The sequence below is a fragment of the Apis mellifera genome, linkage group LG9 (assembly GCF_003254395.2).
Source record: "Apis mellifera strain DH4 linkage group LG9, Amel_HAv3.1, whole genome shotgun sequence".
Lineage (NCBI taxonomy): Eukaryota > Metazoa > Arthropoda > Insecta > Hymenoptera > Apidae > Apis > Apis mellifera.
The window spans coordinates 1,792,474-1,808,252 of record NC_037646.1 but is presented as its reverse complement, the minus strand read 5'-3'; the positions used below and the strand labels follow the sequence as shown (position 1 = coordinate 1,808,252).

The following is a 15,779-nucleotide window of genomic DNA, read 5'->3' as shown; positions in this document are numbered from 1 at the left end:
TTTATGTCTAATATGATCATTATAGAATTATTTTCCAATTTATAAATGATTATTGCAATCGTAGATTGTAAAAAAATACATAATAATATAAAAATAATAACATAAATATAATAATATTTTATTCTTTTTAGTAGAAACATTCCTATAATTTACTTCTTCATAAAAATTGCTATTATTAATTGCTTATGTTTAATTTTTAATAAATTCATATTATGCCATAACCAATCTGCAAAATGTTAGAAAGATATTTTGAAAGCATATTAAGATAGTAAACGAAAGACTATTTGAAATAGTCATTTTAGATATTAAACATATGCTATGAATTAATGCCATTATTGAAACACCATTTATTGCCATAGAATATAACTGTATAATAATTTATATTATGAATTATGAATAAATGATTTACTTTAATTCTATTTTTAATGATTCTTTAATTTATTCTAATATGAATATTGTTACTAATTTCTATCTGATCTATATTCTAACTGATCTAATTTAGAAAATTTTCGCGGACTTTGGCTTTTCTTCTAATCATTATTTTTTGTGAAAATGTAAATTAAGAGGGGGTAGGGAGGAATTAATAATCGCGTGGGAGTCAGGATCTTTACGCTTGCTTCCGATGATCCGTTGCAAAGCAAATATGATTTGTGAAGTGGCTACTGCTACTATATTTCTGTTTAAATTGAGGATCTGGAAATCGTTAAAAAACTATACCTATGCATAAATTATTGTTAAACTATTGAAGATATTCAAGCAGCTGAAAATAATGCTGTCTGACCGCTTCACAAGTCTTAAATCTGCTTTAAATTTTAATTTTTCTAATAAAAAGCAAAATGCTAGATCATTTCAAAAATAATTCCAAAAAGTTTCATTATAAATAGATTTTTTTCCAATACAAACAAAAATTATGACAATATCATTCAAAATTAATCATCTAAAAAAAAATAATTTCGAGTCATAATCCGTGATTCCAAAAACGGCTATTTTAAATTTTATTTAATATTTTTAAATATATACAATACATATTTTTACGCGAATGTTTTTCGTTTACAGTCTCTCTAAAAAAAAAAAACAAATATTATTAAATTAGATTTTTAAGAAATTTTCATAAATAAATCTCTTTCTCACAAACAAGAATAATTTTCCAAAATTATATAAAAATAATTGTACAAAAGTTAAAAAATAATATAAATTATTATAAATTAATAATATAAATTATATTTATATTTTTTTATGAAAAAAAATATAAATTGTATAAAAGTTATACTTAAAATTTAGGAAAAATCTCAATTTTTTTCAATTATACATATTTATTATACAGATGAGTAGTTAAAAAAATCACATGTAAAAAAATGATTATTATTGATTATTGTTAACAATGAATGGTGGATAATTTAATTGGATAAATTATAAATTCCATCTGAAGAATGACGACTATTTACTGATTATAAATTCATCAATATATTTTCGAATATCTTTTTCGAGTTGAAGTACTTCTCCGACAATTGAGACTCCGAAAAAGATAATCTGACGGAGCCAAATTTAGAAAGTATGCTGCATGGCTTTTCATCTCAACGCAATAAATTGTATCTCGTATTTTTTTTGTTGAGCATATGGCCGAACAGTGTCATGCTGCAAAATCATGTGTCTTGTTTCTTGTCCAGTAAAATGGTTGTTTTTGTTGTAGTTATTCGTATTAATTCATATTAATTAATTTTGATAATATTTGATAATTATTGTTCTTCCAAAACAATGGTTCATGGAAACAGTTCATAATGAATGATTCCTCAGAAATCCCACTACATAAACAGCAAAACTTTTTTGCAATTTGCCATTGAAGTCGGTTCCCCGGTTAACTCATGATTTCCGTCGTTTGGGATTATCATATATGATTCATGATTTTTCATCGCCAATTTTGTACAGAAAATTTTTCCTTTTATGTCGTGAAAGCAAGACAGTAAAAATCTTGAGTCTGTTTTTCTTATTTATTTCGCTTAATTCATAGGACTCATCGCCCTAACTTCTATTTAATTATTTCCTATTTAATTATTTCAATCGAATAGATATTGCTTATTTGATGACTTTCAATTTTTTTGCCAATTCTTTTTATGTCTGAGTTGGATTTTCGTTGAATAATTCTTCTAATTCACCATCAATAAATTTTCTTGGTACACCTGAATGATCGTTGTTTTTCAAATTAAAATTTCCAACTTTAAATCTTTGATATCACTTTTTCTATAAGATACAGAATCTCTCCCAGTATCGCACAAATTATTTTAACAGTTTTAACAATTGATTTCAACTGGAACTACAAAAAGTAAGCAGTGACGTAAATAATGTTTGAAATTGTTATATATTATTGCATAGAAATGGAAACTCTTAGAGCGCTCATCACAATTCTTCTTAAAAATAAAAGAATGCTTTTTCAGATGGAATCACAAACGGAAAATTCGAATTCAATCAGAAATTATAATCGTAAAAAAAAGGAAGAAGAAACTTATTTATACACTTAATACATTTTTTTACATTTCGAAAAATCTTGAATTCTTGGTAATTCATTTATCGGAAGTTTATATTTGCTTGAAATCTAATTATTTATATCTTCTTATCAAATATATAATTTAAAATTTGGTCAAATTTGATTTTATCTGATTGCAAAGATATTTAATTCGATTTATATTTATAATCTAAATATGATTTTCACTGTTATATTTAACATTATTTAGAGATAATGTTTTTGATCAAGAATATCCAAAATGAATATATTTTTAACGTTTCATTGATTATTTCATTCAAGATTATTTTATTCAGAAGATCTTTCATTTTACCATTTCGCTCCTATAATTTAAAATATATTCATTGTTACATTTAGCATTATTTAAAGCTTTCAGGCGATTGCCGTATCTAAAAGAATTATATTTATACTTTTGTTTATATTTAATTTGGCTTTATCTGATTTTGTAATCTATGATCAACACTGATACAATGCATCTAAGAAAAACATTCCTATATATAAGTTAGTAGTTTTATAAATATTGATATAAATATGCAGAAAAGTATATGTAATAGTATATGTAAGTATATGTAATAAATGTTTATATAAAAATTTCCGAGTTGAATATAGAATTTCAGAGTTAATTTAACTGATCAATTAAAAATATATATATATTATTATTATATATATAAATATATTATATATATTTATATATATAAATATATATTATATATATATTATATATATATAATATATAAATATATATATTATATATATAAATATATTATATATATTTTATATATATATATTATTGTTTATATGTTTTGATTAGCATTTTGTTGCAATCGATTTGAAACACTCATGATATTTAATGTGAATTTTAAAATTGCCATATTTTATATATGGCAATTTAGCCATATATAAAATATACAATTATACAATTTAGTATATAGCTGTTTTTAAAAATTGAAATGTTCATTTCATCTAAAATTTATTCTAATATTTCATCTAGTATTCATTCAATTCATATTTAAAAATATTAAATATTTAGATTCATTTCGCAATAACATGAAATCTCATACGAAAATTATAAATGTATATAAAATGTGAATCATTATAAACAAATGAAAGAGATCAAGATTATTCTTTATTTGATTTATTTTTATATCAAAAGATCTTTTCTTTACTTTCACGATTTTAAATCATGCTATTTTTGTTTTAACATACGTAGTTCTCCTTGAAATCGTTTCTCCTTTATCTTATAAAAAGATAATGCGCATCATAATTTCTTTTTTAAACTTTTTTTACAGCTATGGAAAAAATGATTCATATTCAGCTTGTAAGTTATAGATATATTGGTAGCAATTTCTGTATCGACAACAATTTTATCGATTTCGTTCTATTCAATATATATAACTTTTATAAAAATACTTAAAAATTAATCAATAGTTGTTACGGCTCAAATGAAAATGAATTCTTATTTTATGAATTCTTATATCTTGTTCTGTCGCCATCTTTCCAAATCAGATGATTTTGGATTTTTGGAATAAAATAAAACGCACATTTTTTCCATTTAACAGAAGCTCTAATAAAAAAAGGAAAATATAAAAAAGAAAATCTTTCGACATTAATTGTTCGACGTTAATTGTAATTCATTTAAAATAAAATACAAATTAACAGAGGCTCTAAAGAAGAAAGAAAAAATTAAGAAACGAGACAAAAAAGAAAAAAAAAAGATTTTGGCTTGAATATAAAAAAAAAAATTACAGTCTTTCTACATTAATTGTCATTTAAAAAAAATATCGCTATCCATAGCTCAATTTTGAAATGTATATATAGATTAGTAATAATTTGCCAATTTTTAGAGTCTATGAAACTCTCTCTAAAAAAAGAAAAAAAATATTGCAATATTAGATCAGTAATAAATTGCCAGTGCTTAATCCTGGCAATAATAGTGAATAATAAAGATTTAATCTAGTAAGATATATTTCAATTATATTTTATTTTTCTGGATTCATATGAAAAAATATTCTCTGTATCTTTTATTTTTTTATATAAAAATATAAAAAATAAAAGAATTCTAAAATTGCATGGATATACATACACATATTGTTTGCTTTTTTTTTAATTTAAATATATTTGAATAAATATTTACTTCCTGGTCAATTACTTATGTACGGATCTCTATGTTTCAATGCATACGAATTGTGTATTTGATTAGAGTATTTGATTTTTTTAATCGAGGACAATCAAAAAAAATCATGATGTCTGAAATTATAAAATTTTTGTCGTTTTGTCATTGCTCTTGCCAATATATGTAAATCTGACATCTCCGACAATTGAACGTTTCAATTCTCTCGATCTAAAATTCATTTTTAAAATTTAACGATCAATAATGCTGACAAAAATGACTTCAGCTTGTAATTTAAGAATCAGATGTGAATCTGAAGATCATTAAAATAATGTTAGGAAATTTAATCCATAGAAACACCAAGCGTATCTAGAGATCGAATATCAATAGAAAGTTAGTAATGAATTTGATTTATAATTTAGAAACATCAAGCGTATCTGGAGATGGATAATATAATGCTAAAAATTTTAATCTATAAGATATAGAAACACCAAGCGTATCTGGAGATCGATCATTTTCAATAGAAAGTTAGCAATGGATTTAATAATTTTCCTATATAGTGTTCCTATAATTTAGGAACACTATATATATCAGTATTTATAATTTAATGTCAATTTAATCTATAATTTACAAACACCAATGTACTGGGAGATCACTGTCACAATGTGCTAACGATAGCGATTTTATCCCGTAATTTAGAAATCTTAAACACATGATGCGATGATTGGTATGATATTTATATGCCAAAAAGCTCGATGTTCTGTGCCAAATGGTTACATCTAAAGATTAATGATATAATGCCAGCGGTGGCGGATTTAGTCCATAATTTAGAAGCATCAATTTTTTGAGAAATCCTATATTTATTAATTATTTTTGGTATATCAAGTATATTTGGAAATTAATGGTATAATGCTAGCAGTGACGGTTTTAGTCCATAATTTAGAAACAATCATAGATATAATTTTGTACAACATGCGAATACCATTTTAAGGAATTTAACATCATATAGTTAGAAGTTATTTTTGATATACCAAGTATATCAGCATACTTGAAATCAATAGCGGTGATATAATGCTAGCGGTGAGGGTTTAATCCATAATTTAGAAACATCACTAATTTAGATATATTACGAATTCGAAATAGTATTTTATAAATTATTTCTGATACATCTAATTCGCGATATATTGTTTTTATTATATATTTTAAGTGATCATAGAATGACAATAAAATGTTTTCTTATTATTCTAGAACTCTCTGTATTATTATTCATACATATTATAAAGTTTTTAAACTTCCAAGGTTTCAAAATTGATGATTTTTATTTGTTCATCTGTTTCAGGGGTTGAAAGATATACACTGTACAGTGTTTTTTAGTTTCTTATTATTCATAAAATTCTCTTCATTTTCAATTTTCAAATTGACTTTTATCGGTGATTATTTTTTTATGGATAGTTGAAATGCATTACGATTTGTTTCTTAAGCCGTATTATCATGGCATTTGACAAAACAATCATAACTCTATTCACTTTGTGGATTTGTTTTGGATCTGCTAAATCTCTTATAGATTAATCACCGAAATATCATGCGTAATATAAAAGCAAAATATTCTATTCAACTATTTTTCGCAGGAATTATTGCATATCTCCTCGTGTAGATATAAAAATTTTAACAAAAAGCAATTTCGATTATTGTAACGTTGATAACATGTATCATGTCCAATTTTATCATAACATGTTTTTTATTTGATTTCTTTTTGCCAATATTTTTGTTTATTATATCGAACGTATCACTCTATAAGTTTTAGAAATTATTAATCTTGGAAAATGTTTTATTTATATATTGTATCCATCTTCCAAATAGAAAAAAATCTTTGTTTCATTATAAACGAAATTTTGTCTTTCAGATAGTTCAATTTTATTCTTTCAATGTATAATGTTGGAATATACCACTAACCGAGCCACTAATATTTTAATGCTAATAATAATTAATAAATAATTTCATAATTCTAAGATGACTGGCAATCTTGTGTCTTTTAATATTTATTTTCAACAAAAAGGATACATTTTTAATTATTTTCTGGATTAATATCTTGAATTTATCAATAAATGTATTTGTCGCATATTTTGTTTCTTTAAATGTCTTTAAATTCTTACCTATTTTGATGCTTCTTGTTATTATAATTTTTTATTGCGATATAGCAAAATCTGTCAAAAGAAAGCATCAATAATAATTCAATTCCCAATTGTTTATTATTCGAAATATATATATAATTATTCGAAATTTTATTGAAAAATTATTATTTATTTATTTATTAATTATTATTTTTAAATTCCATTGTACTTTATTTAATTGTCTATTTTAGTTAATCATTTCTGTGTAACTGACAATATCTAAACTGAAACAATAATTTTCGAGATATTTTATTATTATTCATCTTCTAGGTTCTATTTTGTAAGTTATGGTTGTCAATTTTATTTAGTTCTTAGTCAATAGTCAATAGACACGATATAATAATCTTCGAGATATTGTTATATTTTTAAAAACGAGATATTACTCGATCATGAAATTGTCGAAGAGTTCTTCTCATATCATTGAGTATATAATTTTTTCGTTCGATTTCTTGAGTCCAACATCCTTGTCTTGTTCAATTTGCAAGATGAACAGTAAAGCCCAGAAAAATAAGGACGATCAATTTAATGATGCGCTGTTTTCTGAATTGTATTTAAGATGGAATTATTAAATAGTCTTCAATTCAAAGAAATTTAAATATAAATAAACAAAGAAAACTTTAAAACTTTAAAACCAAGTTTTTCTTATGTTATTTTCATATTATATTACTAAATCATTATATTCTGTATTCTTTTATATTAATATTTATTATCGAATGATAATAACTTGATTAAATTTAATCTAATATATAGATAACGATTAATTTCAAAGAGTACTTTGAATTAGAAATCACTAGCCAAACATAGCAATTTGTTAATTATATAAGTTATGCATATATAACATTAATATAATATGCTTATTTAAGCTAATTGATAGAAAAAAATTGTTATTGTAACGAAATGCACGACAAGAATATAAAAGCTAGAAAGATATGCAAATCTTAATCAAAATTTTGATTAATAATCTGCTATTCGTTTGAAACAAAATAATTTGACGATTTTTTTCGATTTTTTTCTATTCTTTTTTAAATAAGGGTTGCTACATCTAAAAACTTTGAGCTAAATTGATAAAATAGAGAAATTATCACGATAGATTGATATAGAAGTATCAAAAATCAGAAAAAAGTGGTTTTTACAAAGAAAAAAATCAATTAATAAAAATGGTTTCTGCAAAGAAAAAAATTGAAATAGAAATATGTGATTTACAAAGTGATTAAGAAAGATTCTACAATTATGTGTCAATCTAGAGAAGGAATATTAAATTAAAAACATTGTATAATAGAAGATGCATTAAAAAATTTAGAATTTTTAAATTAGTAGTTAAAAAAGGAGAAGGAAATTAAATTACAATCAATAAATATTGAAATTTAAAGTAAATTCATATCAAAAACTGAATATTATAGTAGATAAACTAAAACGAGGATATGATACCACTAACGATGAATACTATTCTACTGATTTTTTAAAATAATGGCTATGACAATTGGTGGTAATTTTTAATATTTTTAAAAAGTAACTGCAGAAATCATTAATAATTTAAATTAAAATAATTAAATGCGTATAATTAAAATTATTAATAAAATATAGAAATTACGCATTTAATTATTGCGCTTTTTCTAAATTTGGTAATATCTTTCCTTCTAAGTGTCAGACTTTGAAATCAATCCCAAAAATCAAATGCCTCATCAAAACTATGTATATTTACAATTTTTATGGGTTATTTACCCCTGGTTCTATCCATATTTATCCTTGGTTTTTGAGGCTGATTTAAAAAAATGAAAAAATAAAGTCTTATGAGAGAACTCCAAATTAATTGCTCTTTGGTTTTGTTTAATTTAATTTAACGACCAACATTAAGGTGTGTTTTACATAACATACATAAATATAGATCACGTATGCGAAATTCTACAATGGTCCTAGCAATCGCAATTTTTCTTAATTAAAATTTCTCATTCTGGATTGCGTGAATTCTCGAGAAGATGCCAGAATGCCTTCATTATATTCTGCAAAAGAAAATCGATTATCTGAGAACATCACAAAAACAATCTAAACCCAACCTTTTCTAAAATATTTAATGATTAAAAATGATTGTGTAGGGCATCCATAAGAAATGGTAACCAGTATTCTTTCGATATATATATATAATAGTTTCTCTAATTCATTCATGAACTAAATGAGTCTTCTTTCCTTAAGAGAATTATTCTGATCTCATTTTTTTCTATTTCTAAATTTTTCTTAAATTTATGAATTACATATGTGTTGTAGGATAAAAGATATTGTTTTTTAATGAAAATAGAACATCCATCATTTATAATTTCATAATTTCCGTTAGTATGAATTTCCTCTATTAAATCGTATATAGAGTAGTAATATTAAATCGTATTATAGAGCTGCTGTCATCAATAACTTCCTCTATCAATAATTTGAAATAGAGAGGCTGTAATATTAAATCGTATTATAGAGCTGCTGTCATCAATAACTTCTCAATGAAGAATATCCACAAAAAAATCATGGATCGTTAATCTCGGATATATGTTCCAATGTCTTGTACATTCCACGTCATATTCAAAGTTCGAAAATCGTTTTTTCTAATATTTCTTTTTTTTTTTTATCAAAAATAACTCGATAACTATTTGAACAGAAGGTAAATATACACAATTGCCCGTTTGAGGGGCATTTATCAAATGTTCGAGATGGCAGGCGAAGATGTGTTTGATTAAGAAATTTCTCCTCTTAAAATAAACAGAACTCAACTTTTAATGGCCCAATTTAGTTATATTATTAAATTAAGTGGAGATTTGCAAAAAGTTGGAAAAGAATTAAACAACATTTATTTGAAAATAATGTTTTCTATCATCTTACTTAAAATTTATGGATTTCAATATCAGTGAATATTATGGAAGAGAGCGAACAATAATAAATGTTGAATTCGTTTGTTTGCATGTTTCATCGGAACGGTCGTCGTGTGTTTACAATAAATTTCACTGATATCGGTTAAAAATATAAAGTATAATATAATAACTTTAAAAATTTAATCGTTGGATTTTAATTTTTTTTTTTTGTTGATCGTTAGGATTTTGATTGTTAAGTATGCTTAAATAAAATAAATATTAATTTTTATTAATCCATGCAATTATGAGCATCAGGATTTGATCGAATTTTTATTAATATGTTTGTAAAAATATTTGCAATGAATGTGTTCCATGTTGATAAGATTATTCGATCAGCTGTCTTGAACATTGATTTTTCGAAGAGAGAAGTCGATAATTTGAAAGATTTTTTTAAAAAGCAGCAAAGGTGTAATACCGCCTGCATAAAAATAGATTTAAATTATGATACAATGGCTCCGTCTTAAGCGATGTCGAATCGTTACGAAACTTTTCGTCGAAATACCGAACACTTAAATAAATAATGATATGAAAAATATTATGGTCCACAAAACATTAGAGGTCGTCGTAAGAAGTAATCGATTGAAAAAACAAAGCCGCGATTTTATGTAAATTTTGGTTTTTAAAGTATAAGCACATACACGAGATTTTAGAACATTATTTAGTTCTTTCAAAATAGAAAAATTGAATTCAATCGCATGATCGAAGTCGAACAATTGATGTTAGATGCGTATTTGATGAAAATAATGTTTGAAAAATTTTAAGCTTTTTTATTTTCTAATGGAGATTTTTATTAACGATTTTTAATTGACAATAGTTTCTAATTTAAGTGAATAATCATATTTTATCTTAATATATTGCCTATAAAAAGAATTATTTCTCGTAAAATACTAAATAGGCAAAAAAGTATTCAATTTACATTAAGTACAAAAATATTGCCTTAAAATAATTTCAATCACCACATTCCACGTGAAATAACTTTACAAAAAATGAATACAATGAAAATTAAAATGTTTCGAAATATATATATAATAATCTAAATTATTAAATCTATGATACTTACCTATTGAATTTATTATTATAGATTATAAAAATTTAACTGCTAGATAATCACATTTTGATACACATATTTTGATACTACATATATTTTATAATAAATAATCAAATAAAAAATTTATCTTAATATTATTTTAATTAGCTTGATTAAGTTAGTATCACTTTTGAAATTTTTTTTTTTTATTTTATTTAATTCTAAATTATTGTACGCTGATCGAGCATTTATAGTCGTCGATCACAACGGTATCATCATCGACAGCCAATCAATGCTCATGCTGGATTTGCGCACGCATGATCAGATCAGGAATGTTCAACTTCAGAACGTGCCCTGTTCTTTTTTTTGGCGAATTCGGAACAATTAATGATGACATTTATTATAAAATATTTAAAAAAAAGAAATTAATGTGATTAATTTTGTTTAAAAATATATTTTTTTACAATTATATATTTGATAATTATCATATAATAATTATAAATAAAAAAAATATATATACATATATATATATATATATATATATATACATAAATAAGATTATACGCATATATTTATAAAAAATTAATCTAAAGTTACATGATACAAAATAATTTATATTTTATTATGCCATTTTCGAAAAATAGCTTTTGTACATATACTTTTTTGATTTTTAAAAGATATTAATTATTCATTCAATTAGGATTTGGTAAAGATTTTACACATAATTTGATTTTATTTTAATCAGAATAGTCTGAATCTATGTTGAAATTTAGAATCATTTGATTCTGCTTTCCTCTTATATTAATTTTAAAACTTTTGAATTTGTTGCTTTTCTGAATGCATTAATAATAAAAGAATCTGATATTATAAAAAATCTATTCTATCAAATCTATATTTCTTCTTGTTTTCCATGTAAACAATTCACAGTAACATTTATTATGCTTATTTCTAGTCTCTTGAACTTTTTTAAATAATTATTCGATAAGTATAATAATACAATTTATAATTTTATTTGAAGATCTTTATACATTTACATATCTTTCGGATACTAAATATACTTTTTAAAATTTTTTTTTTTCGTAATAATAATATAGAATTATATTTAAATTAAAAGTATTTTTAATGTAAAGGTTATTTTTTATTTTTTTATAATAATAATATAGAATTATATTTAAACTAAAAATATTTATTAATTATTCACACAAATAATATAATCGTATTGATTATTAATCGCGAACCGATTTATAAAATTCATATATTTGGTTTAACGATATTATTTTCTTTTACTACAATACAGCTAATTCAATTTTTTACAGCTAATTTGGTTTTTTTTTTTTTTTGCAAAACGATCCGGCACTCAAAGCATTGAAATATTGCCATCGATCTCAATTATATAGTCATCGATAGCAAATTAATATTCAAATTGATCGACACATATGCATTTCAAATTAGCAATTGTTAGCATTACAGAAAAATGAACTAAATATAAATATAAATATTAAATATAATAATTAAATAAATAATAAAATAACTAAATATATAAAAAAAAACTTACGTGTTATTTTCATCATGTTCTGGTCTCATGAACATTTCTCTATCTCATTTTAATAACAAAAGAAAGATTTTATTTATAATTATAAACATATTATAAATTGAAGTTCATGCATTATTAAATATTCTGTTACATTGAAAACGAATTATAAAGATTTAAATATATAAAAAAATGCTTTAAATACTTTCTCTTTGCACTTTTAATTAAACTTTTTCAACTGATTATAGACAGAAAGACAGAAAATATTCTAATAAATATCTAATTATAATAAAACATAAACATTCAATTTTAAGACAATATGTTCTAAACTTCATTGTGTTTACTGAAATACATGCTTTTGAATTTAATTGTTCAGCGTTACAATCGCAATTCAGAGCGTATGCTGCACGTTTTTAAAGCGCTCATATTAATAGCATATGGTTTATAAGTTAATCTAAAAAAAATTATGTGCTATGAAATTTTTAAATTTTATATAATTATGTTATATTGATATGTAAAGATAAAACTAACATATTATTACATAAATGCATTATATAGTTGTATGTCTTTAATATATGCATAAATAAGTATTTATAATTATTTTATTTTTATAGAGATATTCAAAAGTTTAAGAAGAAATTGATATAAAGATATAATCAAGATATTGATTATATTGATGATGTAGTGATGATAACTCCGATTTTTAATAAATTAGATACAAATACAAACATAAATAATAATTAAGTTCAAATTTATTATTTAGACTGGATATTGAGATACATACAGTCAAATTCACAATTAATGTAATCAAAGAAAAATTTTTTGAATAATTTTATAATTTCTGAAGAAATTCAACAATTTCCAGATAATCAAACATTTAAGATCAAAATTATTATACTATTAAACTATATATACTATTCTAACTAACTGACTTGGAATTAGAAAGAATGTAAATACTAAGTATTGAATTACATGTACATTCAAGAGTTTCGAATTATTAAAAAAGCAAGATACATTACTCTTTCTACCACTAAAAGGCTCAATTTTTCTCAAATGACGAATTTTCTCACGAATATAGAAAAATATATGACATTATTTTGATATTGATAGAAGTCTGGTCATAAAGATTTTTTCATATAGAAAAAATACAAATTCATATACAAATTAAAAGTCGTAAAAAAATTAAATCATTTTAATGATAGAAAATACTACTTTTTTGACAATTCTGGTTTTATGATAATTACGTTAGTATTGATTATTGAATTCGGCGAAGAATAGGAAAATGAAGAATTATATATCTTGAATTATTACGAAGAATTATATATTTTGTACAAGAATTGAATGAAAATCCGATTTTTCTATTTGGAAAGTATTTGATAAAATAACATTTAAACATTAATATTTGATTGTAATTAATGATTTATAAAAACAATTTCAATATATCGAATGGATTTGAATATTCTGTCGTTTATTTATTAGACGTGCAAATTAATTCATTATCATTATGTGCTGTGCTAATTAAAATTAATAGTTAATATATTGAATGTAAACTTAAGATTACATTAATGTAAATCATTCTATAGATGATTATTTAATAGGGATAAGATAATAATTTGTAAAAATAACTTAATATATGTGGAGAACCAAGAATGATAGCATAAGTTCAATCGATAGAAATTGGAATTGTATTATATAACCACAAATTTTTAAGTTATTTTTATACTTTATGTCATTATATTAATTACAAATTAAATCCAATCCAATACTGAAACCAAAAAAACATAAAAACATATGAAGAAAGCTATTTTTTTCTTAAATATCAATTTCTAAATATAACTTATATCATTATTTTAATATGTTGTATTTATAAATATAACTTTTGATTAAATTCTTATTAATGAATATTATAATTATGTTATTGTGTGTTTGTAATATTTTATTAATATATTTATTGCGATTCTCATTGATGAAGATAATGAATTATTTATTAATGTCGAACAATATTTTGATTTTATAATTTTTCATTGTAAAATTCATTTACATATAAATTCAAATAGATTAATTAATTAATTAATTTAAGTTTTTAATTATTATATAAATCAAAAAAATTTAAATAAGTACTGTTCATGTTTATTTCCACAATATATCTATTTATAAAGATTCAAAATTATAAAAAACCGGAAAACTATTTTTCTGAAGTTTTCTTCACATTTAACCGTCATATTTTATTATAAAATATTAAAATATTAAATTATTTCATAAAGTTTTCATTTCTTGAAGAAATTTTTAAATTTTCCATATAATAACCCTTTATTTCTATTTCTGATTAAATTTCATAATCATTTTCATAATTGAATTCATTTTTATATATATATATTATTATATTTATATATTATTTTTATATATATTATTATATATATTTTTATATATAATATATAATTTTATATATAATTTCTTCTATAATGTAGTATTTTCTCATAAATAATATAATATATTTTATGAGTAATAGATATGGATGATGTATATTAAATAATGAATTTCATCTTCTTTAAATAGTTTTTTTTTTTTTTTGATTCTTTTTCTTTTTTTAATTTTTTTTCTATTTCTGATTTTATAATAGCAAAAACAATTCATTATAATGGCATTGCATTTTAAGAATCCAATGTAATCTGTATTTTTCAAAAAAGCTTTAAATATATCAATTCCTTGTATTGTGCAACTTAGCAATGGTATTTTATATATTACAATTACAATTTTTGCTAAATGAGAAGCAAAACGATATTATCTATTACTTCTATAATATCTATAATATCTTATAATCCTACGAAAAGGTATAATTGACTTAAATCAGTGAAGTCAATACCATCTTTCAAACAAAGAAAAATATCTGCAGTTTTAATGACGTTTTTAACTTGTTTATTAATTTTATTATATGTGATATTAAATAATTTATTATGACAATAATATCGTTCAAAATATTTCATTATTATAATCGAAAGTTTTTGTCATTTTTTGAATTCAATGTTTAAAACACTGTTTAAAAAATATTATTTTATTAATTTTTTTGTAATTATTAATGTGATTAATATTATGAAGCTATGATTTATTTTTTTATTAATTTTTATATTATATTTTTAGGTGAGCAAATTCTAATCGATATTGTGAAAAATATATATATCATATCATATAATTTTGTATGACATGTGATATAATGACAATATAAATTCAATATCCTTTTTATTTATGCAAGCTTTACATTGCAAAACAAACATAAAGTTCTCCACATCTAGTAAATTATTGCCCATAATTATTGAACCACAATTCATATGACATTCCATATCTTAATTTTGGAATGACAATAAAAAATTCTACTTTTTTTGTAATTTTTATATTACATTAAATTAACAATTTTTGATTAATATTGTGCAAAATATATAAATATCGTATATATATAATTTTGCCTGATTTATGATATAATAATGACATAAACAGCATCTTTTTTGTGCAAATTTTATATTATAAAAAAAAAAAATA

General features: G+C 22.2%; 1 protein-coding gene and 1 long non-coding RNA gene across 3 annotated transcripts in view; one reads left to right on the top strand and one right to left on the bottom strand.

The window, feature by feature from the left end:
• LOC412787 (protein TAPT1 homolog) overlaps positions 1-15,779 on the top strand; it is a 106,979-nt gene that overhangs the window by 66,599 nt on the left and 24,601 nt on the right. The gene's annotated exons all lie outside the window — the stretch shown is intronic.
• LOC113218985 overlaps positions 1-15,779 on the bottom strand; it is a 28,483-nt gene that overhangs the window by 2,351 nt on the left and 10,353 nt on the right. The window lies entirely within an intron of this gene.